The sequence below is a fragment of the Lutra lutra genome, chromosome 1, assembly GCF_902655055.1.
Source record: "Lutra lutra chromosome 1, mLutLut1.2, whole genome shotgun sequence".
NCBI lineage: Eukaryota > Metazoa > Chordata > Mammalia > Carnivora > Mustelidae > Lutra > Lutra lutra.
In genome coordinates, this window is record NC_062278.1 from 136,687,667 (window position 1) to 136,707,027 (window position 19,361).

At 35.0% G+C, this 19,361-nt stretch overlaps 1 protein-coding gene across 7 annotated transcripts in view; it reads right to left on the reverse strand.

Moving 5' to 3' along the window:
• The window catches only part of TBC1D5 (TBC1 domain family member 5), a 560,004-nt gene that overhangs the window by 373,469 nt on the left and 167,174 nt on the right, over window positions 1–19,361 (reverse strand). The window contains exon 2 of one of the 7 annotated variants that reach the window (XM_047737642.1): window positions 17,096–17,282. The exons of the other annotated variants lie outside the window; for them this stretch is intronic. The gene's annotated coding sequence lies outside the window, so the exon portion shown is untranslated. The remainder of the gene's footprint in view (window positions 1–17,095; window positions 17,283–19,361) is intronic. 7 annotated transcript variants of the gene reach the window in all.

Consider the following 19,361-nt stretch of genomic DNA (forward strand, 5'->3'; position numbering starts at 1 on the left):
GGAGGCAGCAACAAGCAGGGAAAAAAAAATAAAATAATGAAAGAAGACATTCATTCCAGAAGCAACTACTAAAAACTTAGCATGTGCCAGGCACTGTTCTAGGCTCTGGGACACAGCACTGAACCAGACAAAAGGCCAGATCAAAAAGGGCTTAAATGCTAGTGATGGGAGACAGACAACAAGCAAATATAAAAACACCAGGACGGCCATGATGAAAACAAAACAAGTTTATGGGATGGAGAAGCCCTGGGGCTATTTTAGATTGGGTATTCAGGTATCAGAAGAGGTGACATTTAAACCGAGAGTTGAGTGACAAAAAGAAGCCCATCATGGATGGGCGTCTAGGGAAATGTTATTCCAGGCAGAAGAAACAGATAGTATATAGAAGCTCAAAGGCAGAAATTAGCTTTAAGAAAAATTCTACAATTGCTTAGGCCAGAGAAATGTATCCTAACATTTAACATGGGAACTGTACATTTTTCTATGCTTTTGTTTACTACTAGTTATGTTCTAGCCCCAAATCCTGCCTGAAGGACAGAAAATAAATTTAACTATACAAACTTGGGGACAAATACAAAACTGACTATATGGTAAATGTTCACTTCTTACTGGATTAATAGACAGCACAAATATAACCTTGGACCAGCATATCTGGGACAAAAAAGAAAGAGGGAGATAAGAAAGGAGAGGGAACAGTGTCATGCGTCCCTGCTATTTAAAGAATAATTCATAGTCACTGTTAAAAGGTTATCAGTCAATACAAAAAGTCCTTAACCAAAGCCATATGAACTGCCATTCCTTCACTTAAATATGTTCTTTGTAAAATTACAACATTCTATTTTTCACTTATCAGACTGGCAAAAATCCAAAGTCTGAAAACACAATCTAGTAGTCATATTAGGCTCTTCTTCCACATATTGCTAGTAAGAGTAGAAAAAGGTGTAATAGCAGAAAGGGGTATTTGGCAGTATTTAACACTACCACAAATACAGTTTTTGTTGATACAGATACTGGCAATTATTTCCAAAATATATGTCTGTGTCTGTGTGTACATATACACATATATGCATAGACATGTCCACCATCTCCAAAAACCAACAGCAATTTCCTAATTCTGATATAGTCATGTGGCAACAAAATTTGACCAGGATTAATATGAAGCTATTTATAGATTTTATTTAGCCAACAATGTTATAATCATATTTTTTCCAACAGAAACAGAAGCTTGTTTGTTTACCTGGTGCTTCCTCCCCCAGAAATGTTCTATAATTTTGGAACATGAATCACATTAAAAATTCTAAAATCCAAAAAACTAATTTTCCAAAACATATCTAGTCCCTCTATGGATTCCAGGTAAGGGATTGAGAATCCACAGACCCTTATTCATTATAATTTGTTTATAAAAGTAAAATGCAGGAACAACTCAAGTGTTCAACAGTAGGGGACTGGTTGAATCACCTATGCACAACCACTCCTTCCTGCCTTTAAATCCTATCAGTATCTATTTACTAAATACTCAGCCTACTAAGTGGATATAGTATCTTCTGTTTTCATGGTATATGCTATTTTTATAAGCAACTTTCACCTCATATCTCTCTTAAAGAAAGGTATATAAAAACATCAGATAAGACCCATAATCTTTAAGTGCATAACTATATTTGGTAAGAAAATATTGCATGAATAACCTAAGATTCAAAGAGCAGCACAAGGTCACTATATAGAGGTTATTTGTCAATACAAGAAATCCTTAGCCAAAGCCCACTATTTATCATTTCACTACTCCATTCTTTTAAAAGGAACCCATCCAGAAACATCTTGTGAAAAGAATTCTTTTAAAGAATTACAGTATATTAGTTCATGAATAAGTAATCTAGCAAGCTTTAGTCAGAATCTGACAGCTGGCCATAACTAATGTTATCAATGGGAAAGCTCTCATAGGCTGGAGATAGTACGCATTCTTACAGGACAGTGAGAAGGTCAAAGAAAACAGGACTATAGGCAAGAACTTTATCTAAGAGTCTTAGGTTGAACATCTGCTTGAGGAGAACCACAGAGATCCAACTATTCTTTTGTGCTCACTCTTCCTGATTATTATACGTTACTAAGGAACACATTCTAGAAAATCAACAAAGGGTGCTGGCAAATAAATATATAAGGTTCTCTATCCCCTCCCATCATGGACCACTTTTTTGTACTTGGGTGCTGAGCAAAATCTTTACATAAATGGGATCTAAACTAGATTCTTCCTAAAGAGCATACAGGATTTGGAAATTAGAAAACACATCAATTTTCTCCATAGAATCTTTCCATTTTAGCATCACTGACCCTTTCCTTATAAATAATACAAACTTCCAATTTTTTCTTCATTCACATATTTAACAGTTGCATTTTTCTTTACTAACAGTAGTTGACAATGAATGCATTAAGTTGAACCATATGAAAAATTTCCAATGATTTTAAAATTAATTTCCATTACTTGTCTTTTCGTCATCTTCTCTTCATATCTAGTCATTACCCAACTCAGGCTCTATTTTTATGATGACATTATAATAGCTACTTAGCCTGCTTTCACACTTCTGTTTTTTTTCCCCTCAATACCACCTTATATACTACAACCAGAATAACTTCTATGAGTCCAGGACTTGATAAAGATTTGCCTTGTTGCACACCTTTCTCTTCCATTCCTGAAAACTTATCAGAATGCAACTGTTCATACATGACATTTGTAAAGTATAATCTTAAATAAACTCTTATCTATCAAAAGGATAATGCATTTTCAACTTTGATAACTTATTATTTAGGAAAACATTTCATAAATGATTGTTACAGATTAGAAAACTCCCTAAAAGCACGAAGTAACCATTATTAACTGTCCTTAGAACAATAATTTACATTCAAAGTGAATTACATGCAGTGACCATTTTTATTATTTTGGTGAGTAGTAGAAATAAAAAAACAATAGGAGGCACACCCGCATGGCTCAGTTAGTTAAGCGTCTACCTTCAGCTTAGGTCATGTCATGATCCCTGAGTCCCTTGATCCAGCCTGGCATCCCAGAGCGCTCCCTGCTCAGCAGGAGTCTACTTCTTCCCATTCCCCTTACCCCACTTGTGCTCGCATGTGTGCTCTCTCTCACAGGCATGCATGCTCTCTCAAACAAATAAAATCGTAGGGAAAAAAAAAAAAAACGGAATAGAAGAAAGAATAAACAAGCAGAAGAAACATGTAAGACACTGGTAAACACATAGACAGGTAAAGCCAAAAGTGCAGAAGTCAAAGCAAGCTTCAAATTTTACAGTTACAAAACATATGTCAAAAAAACCTGAAGTATTTTCGTCCTTCAGCACAAAATAAAAATAAAAACTGCTTAATGTGAATGAAAAGCATGTTATACACTGATAAATGTTCAAGTAATTAGTGAAAGAACAAGTACTGATTCTCATTATTTGTCGGTAATAGAACTAGATAAATAAGTTTAAATAAAAAAAACTAATCATAGCAAACATTAAGAAATTTCCTAAGAACAATGTTTACAAGATGGCAATGAAACCTGGGTATTTGGGAAAAAAAAGAATGATGGGTCCTCTCCTCAAGAAATTTTGACACACATGGGGCGCCTGGGTGGCTCAGTGGGTTAAAGCCTCTGCCTTCGGCTCAGGTCATGATCCCAGGGTCCTGGGATCGAGCCCCATGTCGGGCTCTCTGCTCAGCGGGGAGCTTGCTTGCCTCTCTCTCTCTCTGCCTACTTGTGATTTCTGTCTGTCAAATAAATAAATAAAATCTTAAAAAAAAAAAAAAGAAATTTTGACACACAGTGGCTTAAATAAATTAATTGTCCCATTTGGATGTAATTATTTGATGGGATAGGAAGTGTGTATGTCAATACACCTCTCTTTTAAATAAAAACATAAAGTTTAATAATGTACTTTATTGTTAACAACCATTCAAATGGAAATAGACTTTGTATGATTTTCATGGCAACTTCCATTGGTGGCTACTTCTGTTTTTTTTTTTGTTTGTTTGTTTTTTAAATCTGGGCACCAAGTAACAGCTATAGGAAGATGAAAGAAATTAAGAGATAACAATTTTCAAATTTGCCAAAAAATAAATGTCAGATATTTAAGTACAACAGACAGGACACAGATTCAGAGAAAGATACAACCACATACAAAAACACAACAGTGTCATCTTGAATTCGTAATGACGGGTCACTTCTGGCTTCCTGCTTACCCAGCACAACTACGTTATGAGAACATCAGAAATTCCCGTGATACAACATTTTCTTTCTTGTGGATTAGAGTAACCATTTATACGGTTGTAACAGCAATTAAAAAGCAACATTCAACTGAGCACATTTTAAAAACCTTACTGCCTTTGTTCAAAGAACATGAATCGGACAGCAACCAATCTAACAGAAAAGACCTCCCAGAAGCTATAGGAAATGGATGGCTTTTATAGGCAGAAGGGAGCAGGAACAAGGAAGTTACACTAAATAAAAAGCAAATTGGTTATGGCAAGGTCACTTTTCTCAGGGGATGGGAGGAATCTATCAGGTAGATTATCTGTCTAGTGCTGATTAGGTGATTCCTGATTGACTGGTTTAAAAGTCCATTTCTGGGAGAGCCAAAATATAATTAGCTTAGTCTCAGTTTAGTGATGTGAGGCTTAGCATAAAAGACTCCATTTAGGACCTGTTGTTTTGTTTTTAACAGAGCCAAACTCTTCTCTCTACCTATAAACATATAACCAAATAAGCCTTTTTTAAGAATCCTTGTTCTGCTAAAATTATATTTTATAGTACTTTAAATCAATAAACTATGACTTTATAAGTAAATAAAATCAACTCTAACACCAAATCTTTAATAAAACCAAACTTTTTTCCAAAACCTCAGAGGATTTGCTCTCAGGATGATTTCAGCAATCAATTCGTTTATGTAATTGCAGTTTGAGCTCAAGGAAAAAGGGAAACTCTGTGGAAAACACAAACCTAACAGACTGTACAATATAAAATTATCACCTTAAGTTACAATTTAGTAACAATAATGGCCAAGACTGTTTGAATAGCATTTAGGAGAAACCACTGATTTATCACCACATAAATATCAAATGGACTTTAAAAGCTTTTAATAATCATATACAAAAGACCAAAAAAAATTTGCATGGGAAATGGATTTCAATGATAAATGATGATAAATGATAAAAATGATAAATGATAAAAAAAATTATTGATCAAGAGCAGGGTTGAATTCATGCAGTTATATGCAAGTGTTCAAAAAAATAATAATCTCATAAGAAATTATTGGTTATGAACACCAGATTGAATGGAAATGAGAAAATTAAGGAAAAAAGAGGGCATGTCTCAGCTAGGAGTAAATTGATAAACTCATTCTGTAAAGGGCCAGATAGTAATTATTTTAGGCTTTGTGAGCCAGTCTGTTTTAACTACTGTACTCAACTCTCTTTTAAATTAAAACAAGCATGACTATGTTACTATAAAACTTTATTTATGGCCACTGAAATTAAAATTTCATTGTTAAAAAAGAAACACACCCAAAATGCAGTCACTTGTGCTTAGTCCCACATCTGCAAACCAAGACTGAATAACAAACCTAATTGCAGTTTCAGCTGCTCCCGGGAACAGGACCCTTAACCAGTCAATTTGGAGTTATATGGTCAGCACTAAGGAGGTAATCTAACAGACCTCTGTCTTCCCCCAAAGGATACCTGAAACAATCTACTCTTTGCTAGAAAAACTACCTTACCCAACCTCTTTCTTCCTATAAAAATCTTCCATTTTGTACAGATCCTCAGAGTTCCTTTCTGTTGCCTAGATGGGATGATGTCTAATTCATGAATTACTGATCTTCAAATTCAGTCTGAATTTTGTTTTCTTTTTTTTTTTTTAAGATTTTATTTATTTATTTGAGAGAGAGACAGTGAGAGAAAGCATGAGCGAGGAGAAGGTCAGAGGGAGAAGCAGACTCCCCATGGAGCTGGGAGCCCGATGCGGGACTCGATCCCGGGACTCCGGGATCATGACCTGAGCCGAAGGCAGTCGTCCAACCAACTGAGCCACCCAGGAGTCCCACTGAATTTTGTTTTCTAACAATATAAATGTTCATGTGTCAAGACATATCACTTTTCTTTTGACTATTTTAAAACATTTAAAACTGTAAAAGTCAGAGGCAACTGGTTATTGGTAGAGCATGTGATTTGTTCTGAGGATTGTAAGTTCAAGCCCCACATGGGCAGCAGAGCTTACTTTAAACAAACAAACAAACAAAAAAGTAAAAGTCATTCTTGGGTTTGAGGGTTGTACAAAAATGGATGGCAGGTCAGACTTGGCCCATGAACCTGATTTAAGTCAACCTCTATTCTAATCATGCTTGATCACACTGCCATCCTTTAATCACAAAACAGAAATTATACCATTTTATCTCCTCATTTTCTATGTCTACTTCCTAAATATTTTAGGATCTATCTCCCACTTTCTATCATCAATGTCTTAATCCAGAGTCGTGATTTCTCACTTAAATGTCAAAAAAAAAAATTGGGGGCGCCTGGGTGGCTCAGTGGGATAAGCCTCTGCCTTCAGCTCAGGTCATGATCCCAGGTTCCTGGGATCGAGCCCCACATCGGGCTCTCTGCTCACCGGGGAGCCTGCTTCCTCCTCTCTCTCTGCCTGCCTCTCTGTCTACTTGTGATCTCTCTCTCTGTCGAATAAATAAATAAAATATTAAAAAAATAAAAAAATAAAAAAAAATGTCAAAAAAAATTTAAAAAAACACTATATGATCTTGATATCTCTAGTAATGGGTCACACCTCTAAAACCATCCTAGAAGACTACTACTAGAAGCAGTCTTTTTAAAATGCAAGCTTACTCCCATAATTTGATCAGGAAGAGATACATTTTTTAAAAATAGACCATTTAAAGAATGCATTAATAAATTTGATTTAATATTTAAATACAAAGCATTTAAATCATAAGCACAAGCAAAATAGAAGTTCTTTCAAATCCCAATGGAACATTTGCAAATTTCACACAAAAGAGGAGACAAAGGTAATCTTAATACTGTGAAAAATATAAAACCCACATTTGTTGACCATACTACAAATCTAGAATTTTTCTGATGCCAAAAAAATCCTTGTTAGATAATCAGAAATTGAAATGAATTTCACTTCTAAATAGCTTATATAACAAAATCATCATATAGTAAATGAAATAATGAGTTAATGGATCTAGACTTTGAGCATCAGTGGCTGCCAACATTTAAAATATTATGTTTCTCCTGATGAAAGGACAAACAACACCTATAATCTTGCCAGAGAGATTAAGCCTAAATGCAATCAAGCTCTGATGCTACCTGCCAATTTAAAGAAAATATAAAAGAAAATGTTTAACTGCACCATAAGTATGCAATCAGTAAAATCCAGACTGCAGTGATCTCTATAGGTAAAACATCCCAAGTGCTTCACTAGATCCCTTAAAAAGAAGAAAAAGTTTGAGGAAACCAAAGACTAAGAAAGACTTAAAAGGCAAAAATAGTTTTTAAAAATTGGCAACTGGTTTAGAGATGCACACTTGGGTAAATTAAAACCATAAAGAAAGTCAGAAGAGTGGTTAATTTTTTGGAGGGAGAAGGTGTGCTATAGTAAAGCATATATAAGGGCTTCTACTGTGGCTGGCAAAGCTCTAATTCTTGACCTGAGTGATAATTACAAGCATGTCTGTCTTATAATAATTTACCAAGACACACATTTGCTTTTATATAGTTTCCTGTATTTGTATTCTATGTTACAAAGGTTAAAATTAAGGAAAGCAAACAAGAACATTCTGATATTAGTTGTTATAAGAAGAGGTATGTAATACCAGACCTAAATAAGATTTTTAAAATATAGGGTCAGGGTAAAAAAATATTATCTATAGGTTTTTTCCAATAAATTTGAAGATCTAAATGAAATATAAAGGAAAATTAATGAAATGGATAGTTTTCTAAGAAAAGACAAATTTCTACAATCAATTCAATAAGCTGCAAAGAATCTGAATACACCAATAATTCTGAAGATATCAGAAATGTGAGGTGCCTGGGTGGCTTAGTCAGTTAAGTGTCTGCCTTTGGCTCAGGTCATGATCCCAGGGTCCTGGGATCGAGCCTTGTGGGCTCCCTGATGAGCAGGGAGCATGCTAGCATGCTTCTCCCTCTGCCTACCACTACCCCTGCTTGTGCTCTCCTTGTCAAATAAATACAATCTTAAAAAGAAAAAAAAAATCAGAAAAGTAATCAAAGATTTTCCTCCATCACCACAGTGCAGCTCACTCCCAACCAAAGTGCCTTGATTATAGTTTGGGTAAACTTTTAACAAACTTACAAGGAATTAGTAACTCCTATTATGTTTTAAACTGTTCCATAATTTTTTTTAAAAAAGGAAGGTATATATCTCAATTCATTTTATCCTAGCATGACTCAAACATCAAAACCTGACAAAGAGGACAAGAATGAAAATCTCACAAAAATACCATGACCAGAAGGAATCCTTCAAGAACAACGGCCAGCAAACTAAACTAAAAACTATCTACCTACCTACTTATCTAGCTACCTATCTACTTATTTATTTTGCAAGGGCAATTTAATATTAGAAAACCTATTAACAGATTGCTTAAAAAGCTAAAGGAGAAAAGACCACAACATCATTTCACTGAATGTAGCAAACTTTTGATAAAATTTAATACTCATTCCTAATTAAAAATAAATAAGTAAAAAATAAAACATTCATTCTTCAATAGAGCATTTATTAATGCACATGGGTTTTTATGCTTTTTTTTCCATAGACAGCAGATACAACAGTAAAACATAAATGTATTTTTAACAGTCAGAAATAGTCAAGGGTATTGGCTCTAAATGCTTTTATGCAACACTGTTAGGGAGATTTTAGCCAACCCAGTAGGTCAAGTTAAAAGAAACAAGTAGTATTAAACTACGGATACCCACCATACTGATAAGGACCTTATCAAATCTTCACCTCTAGCTCTATTTTAAGTACTTAGCAGAGATACATGGATGTTCTGTTTTTCACATGTGCCTTAAAAAAAAATTAGCATCCATACATCAAATCCTGAGTTCTCAAGTCTTAAAAACCCTGCTTACAGATTAGTTTAATTTTGAATCTATCACATAGCAGAGTAAACACCCTAGTGATGAGTGAAAAACAAGAAAATAATAGTAACAGGTCAAAAAATCCAATTTGGTTGAAATTGGTATCAAGTAACAAGATAAATCAACTAACACATTTTCTAAAAGATTTTTCATACACTGCTATTTTAAGGGGAAAAAAAAGTTTAATAATTCCACCAAAGTAACAAGACTGCTGTTTTCTTTGGAATAGTGAAATAAGTACATGGTTGGCTGCTGAAATAAAAATCATCCCAAGAAATGCAGTGGTAAATCAGGGGTTGGGGAGAATAAACCCCAAGGAAAACCTCATTTCTAAAATAGCACTTTTCTATTTTCACTTGTTTCTGTTAACAATCACCAAATAGTTATTTATTTCGCCCAAATAAAACAAAGTAACATATATATGTTATATTTCTAATGCCTTTTAAAAAAGAAATCAAGTTATCTCTTTGTTTCTTTATAAAGGACAACTATCTTTTCATTATTTTAAAATCAGTAAGAAATTAATTAGTTTTCTTTCATTTTATTCATTTAAATTTTAGTTTTCTTTTGGTGTTGAAACTAGTGCATTTGATAAATTTTGCTGAAAAATATATAATCCCTTATTTCCAGAAAAGGTGGGAATGTTAAAAAGCCAAACTTTCAAACTAAGGCTATACATATTCTAAAAGAGCAACAATTTTTCTCCAGATATTCTCTTTTGTTACTATAACTATAATGCAGCAAAGTTCCCACATTATAGAAAAATATTTGAGATCAATTTTTAAGCACTCAACATTCTAAAGGAAATCAAAGTAAGGCCATATTGAAGTGATCACTTCATACATATTAAGAGTCCTATATTACACATCTCTAACAGTCTACTGTGAAAGTTAAAATACCATCTCACAATCAAGAACTAGTTATGACACCAAAAGACAAATATATATTTCTAAAAACTGACATTATTTAAATGGAGACAAATTAAAAAACAAAACAAGATAAAATAAAACAAAGCTGCTCACAGAAGGTAACATATGTAACAAGACAGAGTTTTGAAGATTTAATATATATACCAGGGAGGCCCTCTGAGCCAAGTATTAAAATTAATAAAAGTGGGGCTGTGCCTTCGATTTATCTTTTGGTATTAGATACTGACCTAGGTTTTTGAAACAGGAACCTTATAAGCTAAGAGATAGTAACCAAATGTACTTGAAAGTTATTAAAGAACATAGTAAAGAATATAGTAAATTTCAAACAAACAATCTGAGATTAAAGCATTAAAAATTTAATCCCTCTTTCCTTTTCCCCCTTTCTCCCTCCTCTCTGTTTTTCTCTCTCTCTGGACATACACACATATACATGTAAAATTAATTCATTTTAGGAAGTTGAGTTGGTAACAAAAAAATTAATAAAATCTTGTATAAACAAATTTAGAAGGCCTTTCTATTTAACCGACGTTTACTTTTTCAATATGGAAATTCTACAGGTCAACTTCACCAATACCAATCTGCTCCCAGATATTTTGGTAAACAAAGAACATTGTCTTCTTTTTTCAATTCAATAGCCAGAGAAGGCATGTCTTGGAAATAAATGACTGAGTCACTGTCCTACTTTGTCTCACACCCTAAATCATTACTATATATATAACATTCCTTATGTCTACATTTTTGCTAATAAACAGAATTCTGATTCCCTGACTCTGTCCTAGCAAAATGCACTAAACCTCATACCAATTATACAATTTGACAATACACACACCTTAAAAATAAAGAACCCTGAAGTAATCCATTTTGTTTCCAAACAGACATTACTTGTCTAGACTTTTTTGTCTTCAGTATTTCCACAAAAGAATAATTACTAAAATTAGTGAATGTTGCACAGGTCTTATTCAGGAGAATAACATGACTAAAGCAGACCACTCACTAATAAAGTGCAACTTAATAAATCATGTGGAATCTTATTTTGTTGAAACCCTTACTAACTCCTAGCACCATCTGTTACCATCAAAACTATATGACAAGATATGATATATAATTAATAGGTAAACAACAATCTAATTAAAATGGACAAATACTCCATGTTCCTGCCATTTGGGAGCTCTAATTACAGACTAAATTTTAAGCTTGAATTAAATATTTAAGCTGGAAAATTAACTTTCCTTCTCGAGCCTTGAATACATTAATACAGATATGTGAAGCGACTTCCTGATGGGAACTTAAACATGTAATTTAGTTTCATCAAAGCAGTTACTAATTGTTAAGCAGCAGTACCTTACCATATGTACACAATAGCTATTTAGAGCTGAAAAGGTGGTTCTAAAGCACCCCTCTGCAACCCTTTCCTGACATAAATATAAAATGTATATACAGCACAGCAGTAAATACTACATATTGAAAATAAATTACTTAGAGTCTTCAGCTTTCAATGCCTTCTGAAAACAATTAGAAATTGGTCTAAATAAACAAAATATACCTATATTTGACAAGGTAAAAACCACCCACAAATATAAAAGCCCCAAAAATATTCAAGAACAAAAAGTATCCTGGTATAAAATTCTTAGATTACACAAAATAAAAAACCTTGACCTACTGAATAAAAATAACAAGTTAAGACAGTATACTAATTCTTTTTTTCTTCATACCTAATCCCTTCATAGAACATACCAGACTTTTGTAATAATGTTCTAAAAAGCATTTAGAAATACAGTAATATAAAGGTGAATCTTTTTTTCTACATTTTTCATTCATTTTTTTTTTTTTAAGATTTTATTTATTTGTCAGAGAGAGAAAGAATGAGCACAGGCAGACAGAATGGGAGGCAGAGGCTGAGGGAGAAGCAGGCTCCCCGCTGAGCAAGGAGCCCGATGTGGGACTCGATCCCAGGGCGCCAGGATCATGACCTGAGCTGAAGGCAGTTGCTTAACCAACTGAGCCACCCAGGCGTCCCTCATTCATTTTTTAATGTGGGAAGAATACAACTTTAGAACAAATGACCCTGACAAGCACCTGTTTAAGAAAATAAATTCTACAAAAATATAAGAAATATACATTTTCCATTATTATTTTATATTTAGCAAATAGAGAAAATGAGAGATTGGTAAAGAAAGGTATATATTATTCTTTAAAAATAGGTTATTCTAAGTCTTTGTAAACATAACAAACACCAGTAGGTTAGATGTATTAACATAATTTGGTTATGAAAAGAGAGCAATGTCAAGGGGTTATGGAAACTGGTTTTGTTTACATATTAAATATTTCTTTTGTTAACCACTGAATAGTATAACCTTTAGGTTAAACTACCTGATTTTTACAATTACATAAAAATAATAGTATACCACACTGTTGAACATTCAAAGCCAAAGACAAATACTAGAACACATGCTTACATGAAATCTCCTATATTTGAAATTTTTTCCAAAATTTAAGTGAATTAAAATTTAAGTCACAAAAAGATCATTTAAGATTCATTTAAGAATGAACAGAAACTTTTTGTTCTGTTTTGACAATAGGAAATGCCTTTACTATATAATTCATTACTTGTGTTCTATGTTTTTGCTCAAGAAATTTATTACCTATTTTTTCCTACCTATATTTGCTTGTATCTGTTCTTTCCAAAAGTTGCTAATATTTTACTCAAGCTTAAATTTTTATTCATGAGAACTATGGAATATGTGATGTTCCTAGAATACTGATGATCCCTATCTCAATATAAGGGTACTCTTTTGATTTCAAAAAATATCACAGATCTGCCCTACACTCACAGATACACGTAAGCATACTTTCAGTCTTCACTAGGTGACAAAATATAATAATTAATACACAAAAAGTATGTGTGTTCATGGATGCCTTGTCATTCCCCTCCAGTTTCACAAAGATTTGTAGCAACAGACTGGCAAATACCCACAGGAAAAAAAAAAAAAAACAAGGACACTCCCTGAACAGTTCTTTGAAATGAATATATATTTTCATATTATTCTATATCACACAAAGATTAGCAAATGAAGGCCAATCAGTAAATATTATTAGGAGATAAAACTCTGTCCTATAAGATTTGATGGATATACAAAACCTGGAGGACTCACATTTAAGTAGCCGGGTTCCTTTCAGATATTAAATCATTCAACTGGAAGATAACAGAAGTTCCTCCATAATGCAGGCTAGAAAAGTCTATTCAACTTTATTTAAAATCTGTATGCTGTAAAAGTACATGCCATGGAATTTACTAGGATGACAACTATACAGATATGAAATTCATGACATATTGATTCAACATATTGAACTGGTTTTTAAAACTAATTTATATAAATGATTATAATAGTCTATATTATGTTTAGCCCTTGAGGCATATGGTAGTAAATTTGAATTTAATTTTAAGTAAATTTACATAAATATAAAAAGTTCAGTAATTTTTATCCACCCTGCATATTGAAACAGAACAAATAAACAGGAGGATTGTACTTTATAAATGCACTTGAAGCCGAGGTTTAAACAAACCAGAAATCTAAGTTTATTTCTTAAAAAGAAACCAAAGAATGACTGACTTTTATAAGAAAGTCATAAAGTACTACTAAGTATTATGCAAAAATTATTCACATATTTATCAATATAATTCATAACATACATTTAGCAGTAAATATGTTTTACATTTGTTATATATTCTAAAAAACATAATGTGACTCAAAACCCTCACAATGATGTATGGTATCCATATATTCAGATGGAACTGTGAATGAAGACAAGAATACAGTAACTCTACTTCAGAGAACTTATGTACACTTTACAAAATTAAAATATTTTTATTTTTTAAAGATATTTATGTATTTAAGAGAGTGAGAGAAAGCATGAGTTGGGGGTGGGCAGGAAGGGGGGGGGGTCTGGTGGAGTAGAGGGAGAAGGACAAGCCAGACTCCATGGTGACCCTGAGCCCCAAGCAATGGGATTTGATCCCTTGACTCTGAGATCACAACCTCAGCCAAAACCCAGAGTCAGCAGCTTAACCAACTGAGCCACCCAGCAGCCCCAAAATGAAAATACTTTTAAAGACAATAAAGTTTTCCTTGGTAGTTACTAGAAAGTCAGAGATCCCATCCTTTGTATAAGGATGGTTCTACCTTCCCATCAGTAGGGGTCAAGCTCTGATTAACTTAGAGAATAATCCAGAAAACTGCACAGGCTCTGAACATGGAACACAGGCATTGTGTGAAATTAAGCAATCTTGATAATAAAATATTGCACCTTGCATTCACCTCATCCTAGTTCCATCAAATAATTAACTAGTTCATATATCCAGAAATTCTAAATTTATTGAGCAAAAACCAAGGTATGATCCCTAAATTTGAAGTTTATAGTTTTACTATTATCAGAGGCATTTTCAAATGCCTGTCATTTCCCAGCTGCTTTACAGATACTTTTTCTAATTCCCAAAACTAGCTACAAATTATATATTATGCCCATTTTACAGAAGAGGAAACTAGCTCAGAGACTGATTATCTTGCCTAAGGTCACACAACAAGAACTCAGACATCTAATGACAAGCATTGTTTATGACACATTTTATTCTGAAAATTTCTGAACATTCAGAAAAGTTGCAATAATGTTAGAGTGAACATTCTTTACCCACCATCTAGATCCTATAACTGACATTTTATTATACATATCACATACCTATCATTCTATCCATCAGACTGTCATTTTTATGCATTTCAAATTTGAAAAATGCTATATTACTTTTTCAACATTACAAATATTTTTTTTTAAAGATTTTATTTATTTATTTGTCATAGAGAGAGAAGCGAGAGTGAGCACAGGCAGACAGAGTGGCAGGCAGAGGCAGAGGGACAAGCAGGCTCCCTGCCAAGCAAGGAGCCCGATGTGGGACTCGATCCCAGGACGCTGGGATCATGACCTGAGCCGAAGGCAGCTGCTTAACCAACTGAGCCACCCAGGCGTCCCACAAATATTTTTGAATACACAGAAAAGGTAAAAGAATTTTACAGTGAACAACCACCTAAAATCTTCAATTACATTTTTGTATACTTGCTTTATACTATCATTTCGTCCAACCCTCTTCTAACAATAAATCTTTTTATTTTAATTGTCTGAATTATTTGTTGCAACTCCCAATTCCCTTCTACAAAGGGAGAACTGCTGAAGTTTTTATGTATTCAAAATCGTTATCTTAGGGGCACCTGGGTGGCTCAGTGGGTTAAAGCCTCTGCCTTCGGCTCAGGTCATGATCTCAGGGTCCTGGGATCGAGCCCCGCATCGGGTTCTCTGCTCAGTGGAGAGCCTGCTTCCTCCTCTCTCTCTCTCTCTCTGCCTGCCTCTCTGCCTACATGTGATCTCTGTCTGTCAAATAAATAAATAAAATCTTAAAAAAAAAAATTGTTATCTTACCTTTATTTCTTTCAGTTCAAGAAATGTTTGGCTATACATGCTTTGAATGTTTTTCATTTTTCTATTTTTTTCTATCAATTATAAAGCCACAAACTCTTGAGAAGAGAACCCACCTGTTTTTCTTATGAGGAAAAAAATACTGAGATACTTTCTTGGGCTATGACACAAATTGAAAAAAATAACCCACAGAAAAACTAGTTCTTAAAGAAAAAAAAAAAAAATCCTGCACTCCCTGATAAATGAATACACTTATTCAATCAAGAAACTGGATATATGAGTGGCTCAGAAACTTTACTTTGCAGAAAAGTTACACTACTAAAATTATCTTTGTAATTTTAGATGGTATTTGTGGTTATGATTCTATGATGTATACATATAATTGTCATCTTCTGCTGTTAAATTTTATTCCCAATTCACAAGATAGGATTTCAAAGTATCAGAATTTCCTAGAGTTTGGATATTAATCTTAAACTAATATATACTTTATTATCACAATTCCCTCTTACTCCCTCACTCAGTACAAGTGCTTTCAAACTCACTGAAACATCTAGTTGTTGACTTCATTTAATTTCAATCCCTTATTGACCTTCTAGTTTCACTGCCTTCCTAATCAATCCTTGACTACATGAGCTACAACTATGTCAACTAATGGTTGGTTTATCAATGTATGTCCTTGTTCTGTATCTATCAGCTTTTATCTTTTCCTGCAATCTTTCCAACACTTACTCAATTTCAGTCAGCTTCTCTGACTCTACAATCAATTTGCTGAAAGCAGAGGAAATAATGGACAAGCAAGAATTACTTGTATTTCTCACCAACTGAATCCCACATCCACTGTAACAGCCAACAAGGTGCACCACTCAGAGAAACTGCTGTGAGGAGTGCAGTTCACTACAATTTCCAGCTGTCATATCTTCAAGATTCACAGCAGTGTTCAAGCCAAGGCCATGCTCACCCCAGAGAAGGATGCTCGAGGAGGACCATTATGCCCAACACAAGGCATCTCTAATGGGCAAAATTTTCCCTGCCCACCCCCAACTAGATGTTAATTTTTTCAAATGCCATTCTCTGTCCTATAAAGTGCAAGCTTCTAAGGAAAAGAATCATACTTCAACTTGATTGATCCAACACCTAGAATACTTTTTGCCACCACAGGTAGTTAAGCAAAAAGTTTTGTGGGAAGGAAGGAAGGAAGGAGAAAGGGAGAGAAGAAAAGAGGGGAGAGAGGAAGAAAGAGAAAGAGAGGGAAAGAAAGAGAGAAGAAAAGAAAAAAGGAAAAACGAAAGGAAAGGTAAGGAAAGGAAAGGGGAAAAGAAAAGGAAAGGTAAGGTAAGGAAAGGAAAGGAAAAGTGAAAGGAAAAAGGAAAGGAAAGGAAGAAAGGAAAAAAGAGGGTGGGAGGGAGAGAAAAAGGGAGGGGGAAGGAAAGAAAGAAGGAAAAGGAAAGGGGAAAGAAAAGAAAGGTTAAAAAAAAGATCCTTAGTACTCCTATAAATTTGTGAATTATTTTACAAAATAAATTAAACTAATACTTGCTGGCTCTCACCTTCGTCTCTGTGATGGTTAATATTACATGTCAAGTTGATGGAGCTAAAGAGTGCTTGGATGGCTGGTAAAATGTTATTTGTGGGTGTGTCTGGTAGAGTGTCTCCAAGACATTAGCATTTGAATCAGACTGAGTAGGAAAGATGCCCTCATCAAAGTGGGCGGGCTTCATCCAATACAGTGAGGACCTGAAAAGAACAAAAGTGCTGGAAGGGCAAATTCGTGGTCTCAGCTTCAGCTCAGATACTTAGACTCAGACCAGGACTTGATGATCTTCCTCGTCCCCACTTTTGTCACCCCAATTTTCAGGCCCTTGGACTCCAAATGAATTATACCACAGGCTTTCCTGGTTCTGCAGCTTGCGGAGGGCATATTGTGGGACTTAGCTTCCACAACTACAGGAGCCAATATCTGTTTTATATGTGTATCTCCTATTGAATCTGTTTCTCGAGAGAATCCTAATAACCTACAGGGCAGGGTACCAGACTCCTATAAGCTTTCCCCCAGAACATTTCAAAGAGTCATCCTTAAGTATCTCCTATGTATTTACGAGCAAGTCCAATCAGCTAGCAGTCACTTACCATCATGGCACATTATCATCTCACCCCTCTTTGTGCCTGTGTGGTATCTGAGGTCTGCTGACTCCATTCCCTCCAAACAGATGAGTGGGCCTCATCTGTTCCTTCCATCCAGGAGGTACTGCCTTGGCTCTGCACTGTTGACTATGGGTTGCCACTGTCACTAACAGAGACCACTGCAGCTTCTTCAGCATATACCCACTCTCCCAGAGCCCTGCATCCCCTTTGCTCTCACAATCCTTCTGTCAAGTAGCACTGCAGTCATGCATGGTGCCCCACAATTTTCTAACACTGTGGCACAACGCAGTCTGTCAAATACCAATGACTCTGGATTATGGCAACAGAGAAGAAAGAACGCCTTTCTACTGGTCTCTGAGCTTAGAAAGTAGAGGAGCAGTATTGCTTGTCCCCAAGCATCTTACAATACTTCTCCTTATCCTCCTGTTGTGTTTTTTGTTTTTTTTTTTTTAAGATTTCATTTTTATTTGACAGAGAAAGACACAGCAAGAGAGGGAACACAAGCAGGGGGAGTTGGAGAGGGATAAGCAGGCTTCCTGCTGAGCAGGGACCCTGCTGCAGGGCTCAATCCCAGGGCCCTGGGATCAAAACCTGAGCCGATGGCACACGCCTGACGACTGAGCCACACAGGCGCCCCCTTATCCTCCTATTCTAATTATTTTTTTCTTACAGCACACCCACTCTCTCTCTCCACAGATCTCTGACATAGGCCTAAGAGAACTAGACCAGAAAACAAAACAAAACAGACCACAGGTTGAATTCAGAAATGCTGCCTCCCTAATGACTAATACTGTATCACCAGGTCTGACTCTTTATTCTTTAATTTTTTCTTTAAAAAAAAAAAAAAATCTGGGGCGCCTGGGTGGCTCAGTGGGTTAAAGCCTCTGCCCTCGGCTCAGGTCATGATCCCAGGGTCCTGGGATAGAGCCCCGCATCGGGCTCTCTGCTCAGCGGGGAGCCTGCTTCCTCCTCTCTCTCTGCCTGCCTCTCTGCCTAGTTGTGATTTCTATCAAATAAATAAACTATTTTTTTAAAAAAATCACATTTGTTCCTACACAGTAAAGACTATCAGCAAACCATTCCTGTTGGTCACCATATTCCATATATATGACAGAACCCCTAGAGAAGACACAATTGAGGTCCACATTGGGAATACCCTACCCAGAAGAATCAAACACTAAAAAACAAGGAGGAAGAAAATATAGTCCATTTTCCTCATACTTAATATACTCCATTAAAAATTTCATATTAAAGTTTCTGAATTATATATGCCACTCAACGCAGCTTTCTCACTCAGAAAGAAAAGCCTCCTTTTTGAGAAACAGTTCACAAATTAACATTTTTATCTGAATTTTAGTGTGATTATGCCAACAGTGTCACACTACCGACCCACAGCATTTCCAACAGAAGGCATTCTGCCTCTGTCAACATTCCTAAAGGCACTTACAGACACCAAGGCAGGAAAGGGATGGCTAGAGAGAGGGACTGTAAGTAATAATCCTCCTGGCTGCAAATTACCAGTAAATTTATCCCTACAATAGAAGGATTCCTTCTTTAAGTCATGAGAACACAGGAAAGAACAAAAGCTTTTCTTACAATTTCTACACTCAATTCAGAATCTACTTTAGAGGGTAGTATGTACCAACAAAGTATGAATATAAATGAGACAAA